Below are 7,149 nucleotides of genomic sequence, written 5' to 3'. Positions count from 1 at the left end.
TCAGAGTATCATAAGATTGAAAGAGAAGTAGTTAAATAGTTGTTTCAATTTTTTCTCCATTGGAGAGGAAGGGCTAGCCCTAAGACATAATTTTAATAACACTCCCCCTATTTTAAGTACACACACACACACACACACACACACACACACACACACGTGACAACATGATACAACAATCGGCTTCTTCTACTTCTGAAAAATCAGCTTAGAACTACTTTTCTACTTTCCACCTACACCATAAATTCTGTATTTTCTGGCCATATCTCTGACCTAGCAGGGGTATGAAAAAAAACCCCAGATGATTAAGTCAATTCTCAGAAAAATTTGAAGGTGTGATCTCTAATATTTCCTCAAGTATCTGAAGCTTTAAAAGAGCCTTGTTAAATAAATCTACCAGTGACATTTTTAGGACACATATCAAGGAGAAGAGAAAAACATCAGACATTAATAGGGAGGGAGATTTAGTGGAAAGCTTGGTTATGTGCTTCTCACATGTGGCACAACTTTGGTCTTAGGGGCTTCCTAAATGATAACAGAAATGAGTTCTTTTGAAATTGAGTCCTGACGAATATTGGTGTTTGACTTAAAAAAATCCCAGAATTTACATGCAGACTCTTAAGTGTGTAATAGACATTTTCTTCTAATTATCTAATCATAGCACAGACAAGAGATTAGCACTATCGAGCAAAATTAAGGCAACTGTATTGATTTTGGATTTTGATGAGCAATAGATTACCCCAAAACACAGTAGTTCTATATTATAACCATTTCTTCCCTCCTGATGCTAGATAAGCAGTTTAAAACTGAGTCATCTGGAAGATTTTCATCCGACTTTTGCCAATAGCAAATCCACTGTCCTATGTCTATTTCCCTGAATCATTTACATAGCAGCATTTATTCCAAGAGCACAAAGGGAGAAAACTCTGAGATCTCGTGTGGTCACATACTCAAAACACATACAATCTCAACTGCTCATATTTATCACAAATTTGTTTAATATAATTGTTTAATATAATCAGGCTGATATAAACTATTTGAAACCTGGTTGTTTACTATCCTATGTGTTCTATACAACCTTCTCATCTCTGTGTAGTGGTCAGTAGATATGGTAGAGTTTCCATTCTGCCTCCGCTTCCCATGTTTCAGAAAGCAAACACACTCATAGCAGCTGACCATAATGCATCGTCATGTTAATTTACTTTCCTATTTCATGTGCTTTTCCTTAATGTAGCAATCTCACACACCCTCGGGAAATCCTAGAGATGTATAGGTAGCTTTGAAAGATGTATTGGTAGTTTCAAAAGAGTAATTTTCTCTTTGCTATGTTTTCTTTGTGTCTCCACGTTAACTCAAGAGAGCGTTCTTTTTATTTTTATAAATAGCACGCAAGAAGAACTCATTCCAATTAGAAATCACGCTTTGGAGAGCTTGTCTCTTAGCTTGTTAATTATCCCCTCTTAAGAAAAGAGAAACATAGATTGCATAGTTTTCAGGCTATTTTAGGAATGACATATGATCTGTTTTCTTCTGATAAATGGTGCCTAGTAGTACTTTTTGGAATAATTTCCATCATTGGAAACTTCATTGAATCTCTTCTAAAATTGCTATTTTAAATTATTTAGGCAGAAGTGATAAGGTACTTGCTTCACACATTTCCCTTGTATTGACTCGTTCAAATGATGCATTTAGCTGGTTTCCTGTGGGACCCAGATTTAGAATTCTTACCACTTTGAATAAGACCTTGAAAGCTATTTTTTCTGGTTGAACATCTTATTTCAACTTATTAGGCTGGGAGAAGAAATGTTTACAGGAATATCGTATTAGCCCTTGTAAGCAGGGCATTTATGAGTGGCATGATTTCCTGTGTGATGATCTGTTCCTTCCTCCTGAAGGAATGTAAACGCCGTAATGCTGCTCTGAGTCGTCCTGAGTGTCCTGGCATCACGTTGCCAGGTACAATAAGAAAAATGGAGACTTTCTCTACCATCTGACAATGGGACCAAACCTCCAGTTTTGCAAAACAGCAAAATAGTGGTGTTGAACCTCACCCTCGACACAGTAGTGATAATGGATCTGAGGAAACGGGGCATATAATCTGGAAATAGAAAATAAAAGAACTTTCTGCTTACAAAAATGAGATCTTATTCCTGGAGGACTCTCTGGACTTGAATCCATCTCCATCTTATCTATTTTTTGTGTTTTCTTAAATTCAGTGTCTACGATCTGATTGAGAACTTGACAGCTTTTTCCCTCTTCTAAAGATTAACTTGTAACTAATCTAGTCCATGTAGAGTCTTGATCTTCTAGCCCAACAATACTTGTTATCTCAAAAATCTCCAACTTCCCCTCTGGTTCTCATCTTCACCACACCATTTAACACCGTAATTGTCTCCTGCACTTCTCTAGGATGTGTTTTGTGATAGATTGTATGTTTGGTCCTGGGAGTGGCACTATTTGGAGGTATGACCTTGTTGGAGTAGATGTGGCTGTGTGGGTGTGGGCTTTAATACCCATGTCCAAACTGCCTGGGGGCCAGTCTTCTGCTAGCAGCCTTCACATGAAGATGTAGAACTCTCAGCTCCTCCTGCACCATGCCTGCCTGGATGCTGCCATGTTCCTGCCTTGATGATACTGGACTGAACCTCTGAACCTGTAAGCCAGCACCACTTAAATGTTGTCCTTTATAAGACTTGCCTTTGTCATGGTGTTTGTTCACAGCAGTAAAACCCTAACAAAGGCATGTCTTTCTCTATGGACTCTTGCTGTCTTCATCTTATCTAACTATATCCTCTTCTGCAGTTTCCTGCTTTCTCATGAAGTTGAAGGCCTTAACTTTCAAATTTTCTTTCTAGTCATTTTGTGGTAGTCCACTTAGATCGGAATAGCTATGTGGTTATAACTTTCACCCAGAGGTGTAATAGACACCTTAAATTTGATATGACCAAAACAGAATTATAAACATTGACTTCAACCTTTTCTCTCTAATGCCTCCAGTTCAGAGGAGTGTTGACAACCTAACAGTTGAATCAGATCAAAAGTACAGGTATTATCTTGTTTACTGCCAATCTAACTAAGTAAAATATCAACTCCATCTTGCTTTTATGTTAGCTATGTATTTGAAATCCACCCATTCTTTCTATCGCCATCATTTTTTCCCTGGCCCCAAATAATCTTATTTATTTCCCGAGGAACTCTTGTTAGCCTCCTCACTTTGTTCCATGGTTACATTTTTGTTGTTGCTTACATTTTAAATTATTATTATTGGTTATTTTGTAATATCTTATGTTTAGATTTTTATTTTATTTTTTTACATTTTATTGAAAATAGATTCTTTTCAAATACAATATATCCTGATTACAATTTTCCCTCCCTCTAATCTTCCTACTTTCTCCCCACATCCATTCCCATCAAGATCCATTTCTTTTCTGTGTCTCACTAGAAGAGAATAGGCTTCTAAGAAAGAACAGTAAAACATAGCAAAATAAAATATAATAAGATAAAGCAAACAAGAAAACCTCATCACATATAGGTTGGAGAGTGCAAATGAACAACAAAAAGGGGAATCCACGAAAAGGCATTAGAATCAGAAATTTGTTCACACTCTTGGGATTTCCATAAAAACACTTAACTGAAAGCTGTAATAGATATGCATAGGAGACAGTGTAGACCTGTGTCGATATGCATAGGAGACAGTGTAGACCTGTGTCGATATGCATAGGAGACAGTGTAGACCTGTGTCGGTATGCATAGGAGACAGTGTAGACCTGTGTCGATATGCATAGGACACAGTGTAGACCTGTGTCGATATGCATAGGACACCGTGTAGACCTGTGTCGGCCTTGTGCTTGCTTTTCCAGTGTCATAAGTTCTTATGAGCTGTGCTCACTTGACTTATTGGGCCTTGTCCTCCTGGTGTCATCTACCTTCTCTGGCTCTTAACATTCCTTCCGCTTCCTCTTCTGTGGGGTTCCCTTAGCTCTGAAGAAAGAGATTTGACGTAAACATCCCATGTAAAGCTGTGTGTTCCAAGGTCTCTCTGTAAGATGCCTGGCTGTGGGTATCTGTTTGTTCCCATTTGCTGCAAGAGGAAGGTTCTCCATGAAGGTTGGATATGGCACTGATCTATGAGTATGCCTATAAGTCATTTGGCTACTATTTTTTAAAAGACAACTAGTATTTGGTTTTACCTTAAGTCTCTGTGCTATATAGTCTCTGGGTTATTTTTGTTTGTTTGTTTGTTTGTTTTATTATTTATTTACTTATTTATTTATAAGCAGTGTCAGGTATGGGTTTCACTTGTGGAGTAGGACTTAAGTCAGGTCAGACATTGTTTGTTTACTACCACAAGCTTTGCACCACCATTGCCTTACCACATTTTATATACAGAACGGCATTGTAGACTTGAAGGTTTGTGACTGGGTTGCTGTTCATATTGCTCTTTTGATAGACTGCAGAGTACCTTTCCATACCAAACATACTAGAATATAGGGAGTGGAGTTTTTGTTAAAAAATGTTTTCTTTTTTATCTTTATTTTTCTTTTATTGAATATTTCCTTTATTTACATTTCAAATGTTATCCCCTTTCCCTGTTTCCCCTTTGGAAACCCCCATCCCATCCTCGTGCCCCCTGCCTCCATGATGGTTTTCACCCACCCACCCACCTCCTCATCCTGGCATTCCCCTACACTGGGGCATTGGGTCTTTACAGGACTAAGGGCCTCTCTTCCCACTGATGCCCAACAAGGCCCATCCTCTGCTACATATGCGGCTGGAGCCATGGGTCCTTCCATGTGTATTCTTTGGTTTGTGGTTTAGTCCCTGGGAGCTCTGGGGTGTCTGGCTGGTTGATATTGTTGTTCTTCCTATGGGGTTGCAAACCCCTTCAGCTACCTCAGTCCTTCCTTTAACTCCTTCACTGGGGACCCCATTCTCAGTCCAATGGTTGGCTGCAAGCGTCCAACTCTGTATTTGACAGGCTCTGGCAGAGCCTCTCAGGAGACTGCTGTATCAGACTCCTGCCAGCATGAACCTCTTGGCATCACCAATTGTGACTGGGTTTGGTGACTTCAGATGGGATGGATCCTCATGTGCGGCAGTCTCTGGATGACCTTTTCTTTAGTCCCTGCTCCATACTTTGTCTCCGTACTTCCTCCTGTGAGTATTTTGTTCCCCCTTCTATGAAACACTGAAGCATCCACACTTTTGTCTTTCTTCTTCTTGAGCTTCATGTGGTCTGTAAATTATACCTTGGCTATTCTGAGCTTTGGGGCTAATATTCACTTCTCAGTGAGTACATACCATGTGTGTTCTTTTGTGGTTGGGTTACCTCACTCGGATGATGTTTTCTAGTTCTATTCATTTGCCTATGAATTTCATGAAGTCATTGTTTTTAATAGCTGAGTAGTACTCCATTGTGTAGATGTACCACATTTTCTGTATCCATTCCTCTGTTAAAGGACATCTGGTTCCTTCCAGCTTCTGGCTATTATAAATAAGGTTGCTATGAACATAGTGGAGGGTTATTTGGTTTTCTGAACTTCTGAGTTCTTTGTATATGTTGGACATTAGCCCTCTATTGCATGTAGGATTGGTAAAGATCTTATCCCAATCTGTTGGTTGCTGTTTTGTCCTAATGACAGTGTCCTTTGCCTTACAGAAGCTTTGCAATTTTATGAGGTCCCAGTTGTCTATTGTTGATCTTAGAGCATAAACCATTTCTGTTCTGCTCAGGAAAATTTCCCCTGTGTTCATGTGTTCCAGGCACTTCCCCACTTTCTCTTCTATTAGTTTCAGTGTATCTGGTTTTATGTGGAGGTCCTTGATCCTCTTGGACTTCAGCTTTGTACAAGTGAAGTATTATTTGGCTGCACCTTAACCCTCTCTATGTTTAATGAGTTGTATGAGTATTGTCCTCAACAATGGGGACCTGATGTTATTTGTGGAGAGCAACATATTATCTCTCTCTATATAGGACAACTAGGGATTGTTTGGGAACCTTCTGTTGGCCAGCTACTAATTGGAATATAATCCAGTCCCAGTACTGGAATCTTTATTTTGTTACAAAAGATGGCCAATTTGACAAAAGATGGCCAGTTGGGACTCTGTATCACCCATTATTTGGAGACTTCATTAAAATCACCTTCATATTTATTAGGAAGTTTCTATTTCACTAGGTTCTCACCCCACAAATGCCCATGACTTCTAGGTGTTTCTCTTCTCATTCCTTCCCTCAACCATGTCTTACCTCCTTCTCTTCACCTGATCCTATAGTTCCAGTAAATCCATAAAAACTATTCTATTTCTCCCTTCCCAAGGAGATATCATGTGTCCATTCTAGTCCCTTCCTTACACCCAATCTCTTTGGGCCTACAAATTGTATCCTTGTTATCATTTACTTAGTGGTTAATATCCATATATAAGTGAACACACACTGTATTTTTTTCAGATCTGAAAATGTCTTTATTTTTTAGAAAATGGATTTCAGGAAGGTTAAAAAGCAATACCAGAGGGCATAGGTGCAGAACTGGATGTATGTAGTCATTCAAAGCATCCAAGTAAGAATATGGCAATATAAATATCCAAAAAACATCTCTTAGGTCTTCAAAACAAAACGTGTAAGTAATTACTAACTAGTGAGCAGTACAGCATTTTCTAAACGGGAGAAACAGTTAACAGTAAAGTTTTGAAAGCCTTTTCCTTGGTTAATTACATGTAGACAGTTTGGCTTTGATCAAACTCCTTTAAACATGGATAACAGCATTACACAGGTCCACTGTTAAATCAGACAACATGTTGCAAATTACTTGTGGTATAATGTGTTCCAACAAAGCTTAGAAAATAAAGACATTGAGTTGGCTTTGGACTAAGTTTTAATACTCATCTCCTCTGCTGACAACTTCTTTACAGGTTGGGCGCAGCAGTATGGTATGTTCAAACTGTGCTGTGTCCTTTAATGTCACAGAGTGGTGGATATGGATCTACAATGCCCAAGTCACACAGGTTCTTCAGAGCCATTAAGTATTTACTTTCTCCCAAGTGATCCAGTCACCTTTGGCAGAAGGCAAGGGTACCGAAGTTTTCGTTGATGACATTCAACAAGTGTTTTGTTCTTGGAAGCCTTATTGGCACGTGTCCCACATCAAAATTTAT

At 38.9% G+C, this 7,149-nt stretch overlaps 1 pseudogene; it reads right to left on the bottom strand.

The window, feature by feature from the left end:
* Positions 1 to 6,869: 6,869 nt before the first annotated feature.
* Metap2-ps5 (methionyl aminopeptidase 2, pseudogene 5) overlaps positions 6,870 to 7,149 on the bottom strand; it is a 1,862-nt pseudogene continuing 1,582 nt past the window's right edge.

This window comes from Rattus norvegicus, chromosome 1 (genome assembly GCF_021556685.1).
Source record: "Rattus norvegicus strain SHRSP/BbbUtx chromosome 1, alternate assembly SHRSP_T2T, whole genome shotgun sequence".
Taxonomy (NCBI): domain Eukaryota; kingdom Metazoa; phylum Chordata; class Mammalia; order Rodentia; family Muridae; genus Rattus; species Rattus norvegicus.
Note: the sequence above shows the minus strand (reverse complement) of the source record. Positions and strands in the feature narration are given on the sequence as shown.